This window comes from Panthera uncia, chromosome B1 (genome assembly GCF_023721935.1).
Source record: "Panthera uncia isolate 11264 chromosome B1, Puncia_PCG_1.0, whole genome shotgun sequence".
NCBI classification, from domain to species: domain Eukaryota; kingdom Metazoa; phylum Chordata; class Mammalia; order Carnivora; family Felidae; genus Panthera; species Panthera uncia.
The window spans coordinates 199,339,893-199,356,218 of record NC_064811.1 but is presented as its reverse complement, the minus strand read 5'-3'; the positions used below and the strand labels follow the sequence as shown (position 1 = coordinate 199,356,218).

At 48.2% G+C, this 16,326-nt stretch overlaps 1 protein-coding gene across 3 annotated transcripts in view; it reads left to right on the top strand.

Moving 5' to 3' along the window:
* DLGAP2 (DLG associated protein 2) overlaps positions 1–16,326 on the top strand; it is a 386,235-nt gene that overhangs the window by 33,031 nt on the left and 336,878 nt on the right. For all 3 annotated transcript variants that reach the window (XM_049631829.1, XM_049631830.1, XM_049631828.1), the window contains exon 2: positions 12,983–13,015. The gene's annotated coding sequence lies outside the window, so the exon portion shown is untranslated. The remainder of the gene's footprint in view (positions 1–12,982; positions 13,016–16,326) is intronic.

Genomic DNA, 16,326 nt, shown 5'->3' with positions numbered 1-16,326 from the left:
TCCAACAACCAAGAAATGGGTAAATAAATGATGAATATCCATACATTGGAATATTATTTAATGATCACAAGGAAGTATGACACATGCTATGTAGCAGAATAAACCTTGAAAACATCTTGCTAAGTGAAGTTGGTCACATATTACAAGCATATAGGATTCCAGTCACATAAATTGTCCAGAATGGGCAAATATATACAGAAATTAGCAGAGTGGTTTCCAGGGGCTGAGAAGATGAGGACTGGAGGTGGACTGCTAAAGGGTAGAGGGTGGAAATGTTCTCAGATTGATGGTGGCAATGGTTGCACATCTCTGTGAATATGCTGAAAGCCACTGAATTGTACACTTTATTTTATTATTATTTTTTAAATGTTTATTCATTTTTGAGAGACAGGCATGAGCAGGGGAGGGGCAGAGAGAGAGGGAGACACAGAATCCGAAACAGGCTTCAGGCTCTGAGCTGTCAGCAGAGAGCCTGATGTGGGACTCGAACCCACGAACCATGAGATTATGACCTGAGCCGAAGTCGGACGCTCAACCGACTGAGCCACCCAGGTGCCCCTGAATTGTACACATTAAATGGGTGAATTGTATGGTATGTAAGTGGTATCTGAAAAGAGCTGTTATTTTTTTATTTGTATTTTTTTAAGTTTATATATTTATTTTGAGAGAGAGACACAGAAAGCAAGCAGAGAAGTGGGAAAAAAGAGAGAGAGAGGGAGAGAGAGAGAGAATCTCAAGCAGGCTCCACACTGTCATTGCAAATCCTGATGCGGGGCTCAAACTTGTGAACCATGAGCTTGGACCTGAACTGAAACCAAGTGTCAGCACTTAACTGACTGAGCCACCCAGGCACTCCCAGAGCTGTTATTTCTAAAAATCACTAAGGAAAAAGGAGGAGTAGTCATTTGCCAGACAAGGGCAGAAGGATGCACTCATGAACAATGCAGTGTGCAAAGACCCAGGGCTACACAACAGCCTGGCTTGATCTGAGAGGGCTGTGTAGTCCTGGGTGGGTGTAGTGCAGCCTAGCGGAGGGCGGGAGAGGTGCCTTCTATTCCTCGCTGAGAAGTGAAGGCTGTTATAATTTAGGAAATCGATCTCCTGACAGGTCAGAGCAGGGGAGTAATGACACTTTTAACTTTCACATTAAAATTTTGTGTTGAATTTTGTTCCTGTTATTTGTGTACTATCAATGACTGCCTTTCAACTCAAATGAGCACATTTGTCTCCATAAATATAGTAAATGTGTTATGGATAGGGTCCCTGTCTGTGTCTTCTAAACACTTTGTAGTCACTCTGTTAAATTTGGTCACTTTAATGTTCAGGATGTGTATAATTCGCCCAAATAAAATCAATAATTTAAAAATATTTTTAAGTTTATTTATTTTCAGAGAGGCAGTGTGAGCAGAGGAAGGCCAGAAAGAGGGAGAGAGAGAATCCCAAGCAGACTCTGCACTGTCAGCACAGAGCCCAGTGCAGGGTTCAAACTCATGAAATCATGAGATCATGACCTGAGCTGAAACCAAGTAGGAGGCTTAACCAATTGAGCCACCCAGGCATCCCAAAATTGATAAATTAAGGAGAGCAATTATTCTAAATCTGGAAGAGTTCTAGAAGCTGTCAGCCAAATCTGGAACTGTATAAATGAGTTTCCCACCTATAGCAGTTCCACTCGGACCACGAGAAACTGAGTTGATGCTTTCGGCTACATTACTGCTTTTCAGGTTTTCATCCCTCAATACTCTCCATGCCTTTCTACAAATACAACTTGTCCACGGCTGCCAAAATCTTGATGAATCTCTTAGCCACATTTCACCTCTGCTGACCCTCTGAATTCGGGGGTCACTGCTGCTGTTCTACACAGGATTTCATCATGAAGTATGAGTTTAGGAGTCCATATTTTAAATCACTTTCAGACTTGGAGACAAAGCTTCCACTGTAGCTGTGTTTGGCTCCAACTCAAGGTAATACTTCATATAGTCTGAACTATCACAAGGACTTACTCTCTTTGAAAAATAAATTCAAGATAAATTCAAAAACATTTGTAAAGACCCTATACTTTGTCAGGTAGGTGTAACTGCCTTTCAACTTCATCCACTGCCTACAAGTGACATAAATGGAAAAGAAATAGGTTATGATGGGTCAAAAAATAGAAAATACAAATTCAAGTAAAATTAAAGTATGACAGCCACTACCTAGCGAATATTGTTTTAAATTTTACAGTGGAGTTCTTTCTGTACAGCAGTGTGAGTAATGATCCCAGACATGTCAAATAAATAACAGCCGCTGTCCATGGTACTAAATAACGCCGTGCGTATCAACTCTTGTGAATCCTGCTATGATAAATGAATACCTTGCCACGAACAAAGAAAGAGGCTTAAAAATAAGTGATATTTTGCTGACACTTTTTGAACAAACCAAGGACACACTGATGCCAGGGAAAGGATATTTGGTACAAAAGGCTCTAGTGGAAATATTTATGGCTTGTGGAAGTGAAAGTTAGCCCTGAAGCAATCTTGGACCTTCCATTACCCATGGGGCTTTGATAAGGCTCTTGTCCTGGGTTTACTTATGTCATCCCAGTATTGCAGACTGTGTGGTATTTTTGTCATTTTGTATGGATTTACGTGAACTTGGCGATAATAAATTAGGTCAAGTCTTCTGAGGCTAATACTTATTCTCTGTGTATGATTATCAGAAATATATATGGAACATGAATGCTTATTTTTAAAAACATGAGCACCTGTGGACATGCCATGCCACATTGGAAGGATACACACTGCACACACATACTTCTGCGTATGAGTCTTATATTTGTGCTGATGTGTGTGTGAGGCATATAAATAGAAGCATGCATATGCTTATGTATGTCTTTATGTATTTACATTTGTGGTTAAATATTTATATATCTATATGTATCTATACATGTATTTGTATATTTATAATGAGATCCCTATGGAAATAGTAGGCAAATGACTATACATTCATGTGAATGTAGTCGGTATGGCACAAAATATGTAAGAGATGTTGACAAGATAATGTTGACATTATTTATAGTTGGAATTATTTATAGTACAATGTAAATCTTAGGGACACTTCCTTTTCAGAGGGGGAATTGAGTCTTTGTGTTCAAAGACTGCTCTGATGCTGAAACCTATCTGGGTACAAGTTCTGGGGAGACTCAGCCTTGACCTCTGGACACCCCCAGTCTAGAGGGGAGAGAAAACCACTTCAGCCACATATTCACACGTAAAGAACTTCATGATCCTAAAGGAAGAAGCAGAAACTAGTTCTGCCTGGTGCACTGGTGGCAACTGCCAGGCAGGGCTGCTGCGTTCCATGAGGCTGGTCCTCGGGGTAGGGGGCAGAGTTCCCAGCAGAGATGCCGAGCAGTCAGTGTGGCATATATTGGTTCTGGGATGTCACATGTCGTCCAGACCGAGTGGCCTCTCAGTGGGTGCTGCCTCACCCAGTTCTGTCTCTTATCACACGTGGCAGCTGGTTCATCGCCATGTTTGTTCCAATGGCTCCCACCCTCCTGTTTTACCTCGTACCCATACCTGGCACATCTTCTAATGTGGGGCATAACAGGTACTTGTGTCCTGCCTGAGATACTGCAAAGGGTACCACCTTTGCTGCTGGCTAATGGATCCTGGTACATATTATTAGGTACATTTTGTGCATTTTGGTGATGAAACTCCTCAAGGTGATAAGAATCGTGAGTGTTGTGATTTATTTAACACACATTCATCGAGTATCTGTTGTGTGACAGGAACTATTTTAGATCTGGTGATAGAGGAACACAGTAAACAAGAATCATGCTCTCACTGTGTTTGTATTCTGTTGGGTGGGAAAGAGATGAATGTCAAGTCTTTAACCAGATGCACAAATAAATCAGTAATGAGTTTGAGGATGAACATGAGATAGGGCACTGGATAGAGACAACAGCAGAGGAGTTTGTTAAGGATGAATTTCTCAGAGCAGAGGGGGCAGCCCTGTTGTAAGGTCTGAAGGAAGAACATTCCTCAGAGAGAACAGCAGATACAAGTCCTCCTGGCCACCAGTACGTGGACAGAGCCACGTTGAGGACAGAGCCTTGTAGCCAGTGCCGACGTCAGAAGGAACAGGGGTCAGAACCTCTCAGGCATTGGGAGAACTTTAGCTGTTTTCTTAAGTGTGAGGGGGACCCACCAGAGGGCTCTCAGAGGGTGTAGCATGGTCTGACTTATGCTGTGGAGTTGCCATGCTGGACACCAGGCTGGACCTAGGAGCACCCAGAAAGCTCACCCTGGTGGAGGGCATGTTGGGTAGCTCTGGTACATGGTCTTGGCAGTTAGGATGGAGGCAGGGAGTGGGTTCATGGTGAATTTTGGAGTTAACAATTCGAGAGAACTAATAATTAATTGGATGTAGGAGGGAAAGGAAACCATCAAAAACTATACCTATATTTTAGCCTTGATTAACTATGTGGATCATGATGAGATAGTGAAGTCTTGAGATACTGACCACTAGGGACCCAAACATACTCTTCAGGTTGAGTGAAAACCTGTGCATCCAGAAGGTTTTTAGGGCAGTGAATCTACTGTGTAGGATCCTGTAACGGCAGATACAAGACATGGTACATTTGTCCAAACCCGTAGAATGTACGACACCAAGAGGGACCCTGATGTAAATTGCAGAATCTGGGTGATGACGTGTCCATGTGGGCTCATCAGCTGTAACAAATGCACTATCTGGCGGGGATGCTGGTGGAGGGGGAGGCTGTGTCAGCGGGGGAGGCAGGGGTTTAAGGGAAGTCTCTGCACCTTTCATTCAGTTTGGCTGTGAAACTAAAACAGGCTCTAAAAAGTAAAATCTATACAAAATAAAACAAGGCCAAACAACCAGTCCATCTGTCTTCACATGTTGCAGATTTAATTGGTAGGATTTACGTGGTTCTTACAGTTTGGGCTTGTGCAACAGGCAGGATCAGCTTGGCATCATCATGCAGAGGAGGTCACTCATGGGTCATATTATCTGTGGTAGAATCATCTGCACTTTTGATGGCTCACTTTAGTGGCGCTATGAAGGACTCTCTTCGTTCGGGATGCTGTAACAAAGTACGGCACACTGGAGGGCTTATCAGCATCAGAAATGTGTTTTCCCATAGTTTCAGAGGCTGGGAGTCTGGGACCAGGTGCCAGTGAGGTCAGCTCCTGGTGAGGACCTCTTCCGGGGTGTCCTCACTTGGAAGAGGGAGGGGAGCCCTGGAATCTCTTTGATAAGAGCACTGATCCCATCGTGGGGGCTCCACCCTCATGACCTCATCACCTTCCAAGGGGCTGGCCTCCTAATACCATCACCTTGCAGGTAAGATTTCAGCATATGAATTTAGGGGGCGGCAGGGGTGGAGACATAGACCATCAGTCCATTGCACATATGACCCAGCAACCCCACTTTTGAGTATATGCACAGAACAAATGAAAGCAAGGACCCAGACCCTGGTACACTATGTTCGCGGCAGCATTACTGACAGTAGCCAGGAGGTGGAAGTGATTCAGAGGTCCAAGGATGGGCAAGTGGATAGACAAATAGTGGCTTGTCCCTGCAGTAGAACATTAGTCAGCCTTAAACAGGAAGGAAATTCACCCACAGGCTACATGTGGACGAGTCATGAAGACATTGTACTCAGTAAACTGAGCTTGGGGGCTAGGATCTTAGCATATGAAGTGAGGGAGCACAGACCCTCCGTGCACTGCGAGAACCCCTGGAGATCCACAGGAACAGCCCATTGGGAGGCCGTGGTGTGCTGGGCAAGAGTGAGAAGTCGGACGCTGGGGACATGGCACTGTATGTGGTGGGTATGGTTGAATACGGGGGAAAGGCAGACGCCGGGTTGCTCAGGCCCAGATTGAGGGGCGGGGGGCGTCTCTGCCCGAACGGTGGGTCTCAGCGGCTGCTGCTGGGCCTGGGGTCTGCAGATCTGGGCTCGGGGAAGGCTGTTGGCATAAGGGAGTGGCAGTTGAGCCATTAATTTGGGGAGCTCCCCCAAGGAGGCCATGGAAGATGAGGCACCAGTGGACCGAGAGCAGAACCTTGGGGGCATTAGCTTTTAGGAGATCCGTCCATTGTATTTGCTGTGATGTCGCAGTCACTGTACTGGGGTACATCCTTGGGAACCAGAAATCAGGTTCGACACAAGCTTCCTTCATGCGGTTGCAGGGACAGCGGCTGATTTAACGGGGAGATCGGCTTGTGCATGTTTTGTTGGCGAGAACAGAAATGCCAAGAGCACATCATGTTGAGCATTCGTGGGTGCCATGGATGTATTTCAGGAGCAATTTCACACAAATAAATTGAAATAGATTGCTGGTCCTGGCTATTAACTTGCCTGCATGGCTGGCCCGTGACTTCATTTCTTTAGACTTCTCTTTTCCTGACTGAATGAAAGAAATAATAATGCTGGTATTTACATATAGTTGTCACAGGAGTTAATAAGATCGGAATCATGAGGAGCTTGAAATTTCGTAGATAAAATTGGCACAGAATGGAGTGACCCTTGGATTATTTGCAGACAAGCCATTTACTCTGCAGCGCAGTCTTCACCCAGTCGTACCCTTGCCAGCGGTGAGCGTGCATCCCAGCAAGTGACGTCGGGACCCTGGTTTTGCTCAGAGATCCCAGTCGATTATTTAACTTTCCTAAGTCAAACTTACTCTGAAGGTGAATCAGCTCCCCAGAAGCATTCCGGAGTCAAAGATGACATTTAGGGACATGACGGCTGGAAACGGGAGAGGCAGAAGCAGGCACTCACAGGTGACTCAGGTCAGAGGCAGCTGGAGGGCCTCCCGGCCCTGCCGAGTGCCTGCTGAGTGCCTGCCGCTCCCACAGTTGTGGACGGTCCAGTGCTCCACATGGCCGTTTGCTGTTCTGGTCACAACTGTGTCCTCAGGGAGAGGGGAAGGACGGAGGGAGGCGTCCTTGGAGATATGTGAGCATCCCACGTTAGCGCTGATCCTGAAGTTGTGATCGTATGTGTTATGACGGATCCAGAGTGGAGAGAGGTCGATGACCAGCAAACAGGGGCTTCCAGACATCTGTCCGTGGACTTTATATTTTGTTCCCTATGGCCTATTGCTTTATTAAAGCTACTGATTTCTGGGTTTGCCTTCACATTTTTAAATTTTGTATAATAAAATCTCATTGGAATTCTGTTGACATTCAATTATTTGATTGAGTGAATGGTCCTACCCTCCAGTCACCACTTAACAGCGGGGCATATGTGCAGCCAGCTTGTGGCCCAGCTACGTGGCTTCTCGTGGGATTTCTTCTCGTGTTTCTCAAGTATTGAAGATTTAACGGGAGTGCACATTAAGAGATGAGAAAGAGATAGCATGGAACAATATTCTGCTTAATGGAACACTTTGAAAATGGTTAGAAATAGAACTTGCATAATTTCCTTCCCCAGACGCTGATGCAGACTCCTTTCCCAAGAGGGCCACACCTCACCTAGAGAACTCCTACTGATCCTTCAAAGCCCCGGTCACTCTTGCTGTCCCTGCAAGTGCTCCCATCTTTCGGGGCTACATGTGCGTTGCTACATTTCTCCTCCCTCAGGCACAGCTCTTACAGTATTGTAACTGGCTCCTGTCGTCAGTGTCTGCCCACGTGAGGTCATTCTTATCTTTGTAGAAAAATGACCAGTGAACATTCTTACTGAACTGCTAACATTTGGTGACTGATCACCGTGTGCTAGGTTTGGGGATAAGGCATCTTCATGATTATCCCATTTACTTTTGGAACACCCTTGGAGTAGAATCTATTACTCTCCTAGATAGTGTAATCGTGTCCTGTTTATTTTGAAATTGGAACAAGGGCAAACTCAGATGATTGTCATACTAACAGCTAATATTTAGGGACTGGATTTGTGCCAGAAATTTTTTTCCTTTATACTTAACCTGTTTGCATTTTGAAAATGCTTTTCAAATGAAAAGTTAGCCTAAGTTTGCTGAGAGCTTCAGGTTATACTCCTTGTCCGTAACCCGTACTTTCACTCCTATTGCCCCATATCCCTAGAAATCATCTGATATAAATCCACTGTTTGTCATTCTTGGCTTTGCTCTGCATTTATCCGTGTACAGCACCCAGTGTATCGTAACAGTATTTTCAGTGCATATCAGCAGCCCTGGCACACAGTAGGCTCTCTACATGTTGAAAAATATTAACACGCTTTCAAAAATGGAAATGAGATATGATATTCTATGCTTTCCTCTTTTTACTTTTGAATGTTTGAGATATTCCCATTTTAGCTCCTAAGACCCCTGGTGTCAATGGTCGTGACCCAGTTAAGCTGTTCCTTGGCTGATGAATAGGTTACTTGAGCTGTTGCACCATCATATTATCACATAGCCGTGAAATCATAGAGTTCCGTGTCCCGGTCCCATTAAGCGTGTGGATGGGTGATCCTGTTCATGTGATCTTTGCGGAGGGTGTTCACACTGTGTGCATGTTTGGGGGGCACTAGTGGTGACAGTGCTGCTCTGCCCGCGTGGTGCCCGCAGGTCTGACTCGCTCCCCACCCCCCATCCAGAGGATGGCTTCGCACTCCACCTCTGGTGGCCCCTGTGCTGCAGCATTTCCCTGGGATGAGAGCCACGGGGTCTCCTGCACCTTTGAGACTCGGGAGGACAGACATAAGCTGCGAGGTCTTGGTCCCCGTTAGTCGCGGCCCCAGCTGGAGGGAGGCAGGGGAGTATGTGAGGAGCGGCAAATTAATACAGTTGGCACAGCAGCCCAACGCCGGGCCCTCCACCACCCCTGCCCGCCTTCCTGCTGCCAACCTGGGTCTGCTGTCCCCTGTCCATCCACACCGCACAGCCCACGGCCAGCACCACCTGTACTGCCCAGCCCATGGGAGCCGTCCACACCGCCCAGCCCATGGCCAGCACCACTCACACCACCCAGCCCACAGCCAGCGCTGTCCACCCACCCAGCCCGTGGCCAGCACCACCCACACCACCCAGCCCACGGCCAGCAACACCCACACCGCCCAGCCCATGGCCAGCACCACCCACACCGCCCAGCCCACGGCCAGCAACACCCACACCGCCCAGCCCACGGCCAGCACCACCCACACCGCCCAGCCCACGGCCAGCAACACCCACACCGCCCAGCCCACGGCCAGCACCACCCACACCGCCCAGCCCACGGCCAGCGCCACCCACACCGCCCAGCCCACGGCCAGCACCACCCACACTGTCCAGCCCACGGCCAGCGGGAGAGACCCTACATGTGTGCATGCTTCACACTTACACTGAAAGCCACCGCTCTGAAAACACGTGTAGCAATTTAGAGTAACCTCCACACGTAAAATGCCTTACGGATTCACACGGGAGACGTAGCCGTCCCTCACTTTGGGAAGATTATGCCAAAGCAAGAGCGGGTTAGACTTTCACGGTTCGTGTTTTGCAGTTTGGGGAATATGCCGATCCTTCCAGGGCTGCGTCTGGTTCAGGTATAGATTATGGGCACATAAGATCATCAGGCAGATTTCTCTATCTTACGTCAATTAGCATAAATTAGTGTAGTCTTCTCCTAATTTAAATGAGACTCTGTACTAATGATGATGAATTCACAGTGTATCCAGTTTAATTCCCTTCTACATTGTGTCTCTTTTTTTAATGGGTGTTCCTGAGGGAAGACAGGTTGGCGTAGATCACATGCTCTTCCCTCCCGCCCACGTTGGGTAAATACTTAAGCTCATCAAACAGCTCACCTTTCTGTGAAGCTTCCCCAGCGCATTTCCGGCAGAAAAAACGGTTGTAACGTGTATGTTCACTGTGCTTTGCGTGAGTTCAGGTAGAGTCCCCAGAGCTGGGCAGGCCTGCTGTCCTTGGGTTTCCGGACAGTCAGCTCCCAGGGCACTTAGGGAGGGGAGAGTCTGGTGCCCTGATGGTCAGGGACTTAGGAGGAAATGTCATTATAATGAGGTCAACAGGCCACCATTGACAGGGGTCACTGGTCTCAGCTTAAATTGTCATCTTGGAATATCTTCCTGATTGTGAGGATGATGACGTCTATGATCCATGTAAAGTGGGGAACAGCACTTGGCCCCAGCCGCCTTCCAAACACAGGCTGGCCGGTTCCCTCACATGAAAACCTGTGCTTGAGACTCGGGGCACATGGAATTTCCGGTGCTCCCTGGGGTCGTTCTCATCAGTGTGGCAGTGGGTCCCCCAGGGATGCATTTGCCACAGACAAATGGAAAGTCTCACCACCCTGCTAACAGTCCCTGCAGCTCACGGCAGAAGGCCCATGACGGAGCTTTACAGGAAATAGTTGGACTATACCAAAGAGTGATGAGTTAGTCACGTTGTGTCCTGCCTGGGCTTAGAACACAGAGGATGATGGTTTCTTACCTGTATCTTGCCGGAAATAATTTTTTTTTTTTCAACGTTTTTTATTTATTTTTGGGACAGAGAGAGACAGAGCATGAACGGGGGAGGGGCAGAGAGAGAGGGAGACACAGAATCGGAAACAGGCTCCAGGCTCCGAGCCATCAGCCCAGAGCCTGACGCGGGGCTCGAACTCACGGACCGCGAGATCGTGACCTGGCTGAAGTCGGACGCTTAACCGACTGCGCCACCCAGGCGCCCCGCCGGAAATAATTTTTTTAAGGATAAGGCCTAGGTGCACTAATAATGAACTCCAAAATGGCATTTGCTTAAGCCTTGGACTCTGGAGAAGTTAATGCTGCCCGTGGTCAAACTGACATGCTTCCCCAGGCGCCTGGTGATCTTTGATTCACAGAATTGAATTCACTGTCAGTTACTGTGCTCTGATCATTATTGTGTGATCACTGTGCCTTGAACTTGGTGGATAATTCTGACACCTGACCTGTGATGGGGATTGGATGTACTGAGAAATCCTATATTCCTGGATCAGGTTAGCACTTCGGGATGAGTGGGGATGCCAGTGTCTGAACTACGTCCTACTTGAGCAGCCTGGTGCTGAGTTCCGGTCTCTTGTAGGGGAAGGAAGGGTGGACGGAGGTCTTGGCTGAGGCTGGGCTGAGAGGTAAACCCGGCTCTCCCATGTGAGTGGCTCTGAACTCACGGCCGCCCTTGGCCCCAGGCTGCCCGCCTCCCTGGTCCCCTTCCCCAGCTCCTTGGTCTACTAGGGAGCCCTGAGCCATCACCTCTTTCTCCCCCATAGACACACATGCCTCCCAGAGGCCCCAGGAGAAGTTCCATTTCTGTCTGTCCTGTCACCATGAGGAGAGCCGGGGCCGGGGGACATCAGGCTCCTGTGTCATCGTGTGGCCAGGAAAAGGTCCCTTAGTGCAGGCAGCTCACCCACAGGGGAGGCAACAAGGGGTCTCCAGCATCATCTGGGGTGTGCTCAGCATCGTAGCCATGGTGTGCCACAGAGAAGGCAGATACCGCTGTGCAAGGGGGGCCTGGCTTTTGAGATTTGAGTGATGCTCCTGGGGTGTCGCTGGGCACTGGGCGAGAGGTCCCTACTTCCTGTTTCCTGTGGATCCCCGATCAGTGGTGCTGTGAATTCATTGCTTATCTCTGCATCGATCACTGGCGTCCACTCCTGTGGCTGCAGGGATGTGGCCTCAGTGCTGTGCCAGCTGCCCTGTGTCCTGACCCCAGGCCTAAGTCCTGAGCCCACGTCTGTGTGCTTCTAGACCTTGGCGTGGTGTCCAAGGGAGCGAGGCCCCTGCACCTAGTTGTGGCCTCTCTGTTGAACACTCTGGCTCCCCCGTTTTCTGGATTCCCTCACTTGTCCCCTCCCAGCCTGTCCTGGCCACCAAGGTGGTCCTACCACAGACTGATGAACACACCACACTCCCCACTTCAGAAACCATTCCAGGCTTCTAATTTTACATTAAAAGAAAAAAAAAACCTCTCCGCTCCTTTTATGACTTTCAGTTCCCTTCCCAAACTGCCGGCAGTGTCTCCTCCCTACTTATCTGATGCTGATGCCCGCCAGCCCTGTCCTATCCTGCAGCCAGACTTGTCACTTGTCACTGGCCGTCTGCCTTCTCCCAAGCCTGTCCTCTGACTTGGATGCTCTTGTGCTATATTCCTCTCTACTGAAAATCCTACGTGTCCTTCGCGACTCAGCCCAGACGGTCTCTTCCATGAGCCCTTTGCTGCTCCTTGGGGTTGGAGTGGAAGGAGGCCACATTCCCCTGAGTGCCCGGTGCCTGATGGGCTGAATGAATGCATTTGTCACTCAGCCCTCCTGTCCCTGCGTGGAGGATACCAGTGTCCCCATTCTGGAGCCACGGGGGTGAGTCACCTGCCCAGAGTTACTCAGGAAGGTGGACAGTGACCTGGAGCCAAAGTCTGACCTCTTCCTCCAAAAGACAAATATCTTATAGCCATTTGCACCTACATTTACTGTATTGTGTTTGTTACGGTCATTTCCCTATGTGAATGCCACAACCCCCAAGTGTCTTGGGTGTGTTTTGCAGGGCCTGACGCAGAGGCATGGTCCTGCTCAGTGAGGACACTCAGTGCTTATAGGCTTAGTGTTTTTACTGAGATATAGTATCATCCTTTTGCTCATAATTGTGTGTGCCTGGAAGCAGATACAAGGGTTGTAATCATAGTAAAGGTTTAGATGTTAAATTAGGTGATATAACATAACATTTATTTCAGCTAAGTGATTTGTGTTGAGTCATACACAGTCATGAAAACATGTTTAATGTGTGCATGTGCATATGACAAAGAGAGATCAGTATTCTACTGAAATGTAATATATGAGGTATTTGCTAAGGTAGTTTCTCTGAAACGGAGTTTGCTCAGGTGCGGGAGCCATGCTGGCTGTGGCATGGAGATGGCCACCCATGTCTGTGAGGCAGGTGGACGCAGCTGGACGGCACCCGTCTCTCCAGCGGGCGGTTCTGTCATTGCTCTGTCGTTTAACCTGTGGCGCCAGCTGGAGACCCCTCAGTAACGGCCTCTCTCTCTCTCTCTTCCTTTTGCAGAATCCCAGTGCACCCTCTGCGGGGAGCCGGAAGGTGAGTGTACTCGTCCTTACCACCCCTGCCTCCCGTGGGCGTGGCGGGGGCTCCACGGTGGCTCATATGTTGTGTTGGACGGTGACAGACGGCGGTGAGGCGCGCCCAAGCGCGTGTTACAAATTGGAAGCATTCTTCAAGGTGTTTGATGGAAAATGGATAAAATCATCTGCGTGATGTATGGGATGAGGGTAGGGAGGAGGTAATTTCCCTAGGAAAGTGGAATCACGACCAAATTACAGCATTTTTCCTTTTTGTTTTGGATTTAGAGATTTTCATCCGGTTTCTCCGGGTAATAAATGCCAGCATTAGAAATACGTATTTCTTGGCTTTCAATATATTAGCAAAAGTCCTGATGAGCCTCCTATGAAATAGGACCTCGGAAAACCATTCCTTAGTATTAGTGACTAAAACTGAGAGACACAGCATGAACTTTGCTGGTGATCAGCGATATTAAACAATATACGATAATTTGAATTTTATGTGTCTACAATACTTTTCAAAGTAGAGCTCCTGGTTATATGATTTAACTATCTTCCAAAATTGTTAAGGCCAAAATCTGTCACATTTTTCAGTGTCATAATAAAAAATGTGGTCAGCACAGGACCTCCGCTAATGGGGGGATTGATTTCTGGGGTCAGAGCAGTAACTTCTCGCTTGGCGCACTGCAGAAGCCTCGCGATGGCCTCTGAAGTATGTCCACGACCCCAAAGTGACTGTGATAAGTGCACGGAGCTATGTAAGTGTAGTCATACTCACTGGGAAGATTTTTACCCACAAGCTGAAAAAAAAAAGTGAATATTGGGTTAACTTGGAAATTCCATCAAACACTCTTGTTTCTTCAGTTTTGTGGTTGAGATATGGCTAAGTTTTCAGAGTTCTTGCTGTGTTGTTTGTGGAATTTATTACGCACAGATACGGCTGTGACAAAGTGCACTAAGTTAAAGTGTAAAGTCTTAAGTGTCACTGTTACAGAAAACACGCGACTTTGGACCCCTGGTGTTTCCAGGGTCACAGAAGAGTCGGGTGTCAGAGTCGGGGGTCGCAGAGGGCCCTCCGGGGCAGGTTCCTGATGAGAGCGGCTGCCTCCTGACTGCTCTCCCAGGACCCCTCTCCCAGGTGCTGAGGGTGTGGTGGGTGCCGACAACGTTCTCCAGCGTGTCTGTGTCCTTCCGGCATTTGGAGATTCTATTCCTTCTCCTCGTACAATTTCTGTTGTCTTTCCCACGCCGGGAACGTGCGCGTCACGCCACTGCTCCCTGTGCACTCCCTTTGCCCACTCCCAACATACGCGCTTTTTGCTGAACGTTTTCCGTGTGCTCCGTGCTCTGGAGAAACCCTGAGATATAAGAGAGAGCTGTACCTCGTGGCTTGTCCACGCCGCATCATGCTTTCTCGTCTGCTTGGCCCTGTTCACAGTGTCTGTCGTCTGCGGTCTGTGTGCGTCCTGTGGTCTTCAGCTCTTTGCTGCTTCACGCTGTCCTGAAAGAGCAGATTTCGGTTGCCACAAATCGGTAGAGCTCACGTGGGAGGGTGTGGTTGAATCCAGGTGGTGTTGAATCGAGGGTGCGGTTGAATCAAGGTGGGAGTCTTCGCTCAGGGATAGGTGTCTGTGTGTTCCTGTGGACGCCCTGGTCGTGGGACCCCGGGGCTGACCTCCGCGCAGGGGCCTTCTGCGCTGCGGGCTGGGGTGGGGTCCTTCACCTGGAGCGTCCCAGCCCCACCCTGTCCGACATCAGCCCTGTGTCTGCCCGTCCTGGACAGTCGCCGCTGTGCCCCCAGCAGCCTGCTGTTGCCTCACGTCCACATTACAGACATTGTCCATGCACACCCAAGGTGTCACGATGTCAGAAGAGGGAAGAGATACGGCCTTAGTCTGGGGGCAGCTCCAGCTGTAGATGTGAAGCAAGACCTGCTTTACTCAAAGAACAATCCCAGTTGTCCAACCCCAGGAGACTGAGGGGCAGGGAGACTGAGGCCGAGCCTGTGGGGCCGTGGGACACGCTGCCGCCTGTCCCCTTCTCCTCTGCGAGCCCAGTCTCTGCAGCCCATCAGCGTCTCAGATAAGCAAGCGAGGTATCCGTAGATCAGAGAAAGGGAGGGAAGATTTGATGGCATGGTCTCAGCTGGGCTTTACTTTTTGAAAGGCACTATCATGCATATTCATACATTTTTAAATCGTTTAAGTAATTAGTCTAAGTGAGAGCTGCCTGAGTGCAGTGAGTGGAATCAGAAATCAGTTTTTTTGTTCCGTAATTTCTTGCAGCTTCTATGAGTTAACTCATAAAGGCTGTTGCACAGAAAGGATCAGAGCCGGAGGCTGGTGCAGAACGCAGTCAGATCTGGGTGCACTGTGCTCATTCCATCCACAAGGTTAAGGCATCAACTCATTAAGCTTCTCTCTTTCTTGTCAGAAGGCTGTTAACAGTCTTCCTCTGCTAAACCAGTGAAGTGGGAAACACCTATTTGCATTTTAATGATTAGTTCTCTTGGAGGAAGCTAGTTCTTTGGGTTCAGATTGAATAATTAGCATTGTCTCAGATGATAATATCTGTCAGGCTGCCAGACTAGGAACAAAGTTTATGGGGTCCTGGAGACCTGAGGATGCCACAATTGGGGATCCCTGTTTCTCAGAGAACATACATTTGTAATTGTACATGAAACGTAGACCACAATTTCAGTATGCAAATTTGCTTATACTTTCTACCTTGCAAGGTTTCTGAAATTTGGATGACTATGTTCTCAACAGGAAAATGTTTAATGGAATTTCTTGTTACTTGTGGGTATCTTTCTTCCTAGCAAGAATATACAGACAGTTCAAGTCTGAAAGCTGCGAGGAGGGGCTGCCAGAACGTGGAGGGGCTCCTTACTCAGCCAGACTCACCGTGCCATGGGCGGGGAGATGGTGACCATAGTGTTTTGCCACACTAGAGACCAATTTAAAAAAACAACAACGTTTAGAATCTGCTAAGGGCATTCTTGTTATAATAGTTAGCGATAGTCCTTGAGTAGTAAGACTGTCCCTATTTGTATCATGTTCTGAGTGGTTCCTGCTGTCTTTAGACACGGGAGTGACTGCACTTTAACTGGCAAGATCACGCGGTCGGTCTATGTTGATGCTGCAAGCATGACAGAGGGCTTCGTGTGATATAAGCCATCAGTTTGATGCAGGAAAATACTTGAAGAGTATATGATCCTTTCAGACTGTATTGACGGACACATGATAACACTTGCTTTTTAACCAGACCACAGGGAACATTGCCTAGAACCACAGACGTCAATTCCTGGACACGCCTGTTTGTTTACTTTTT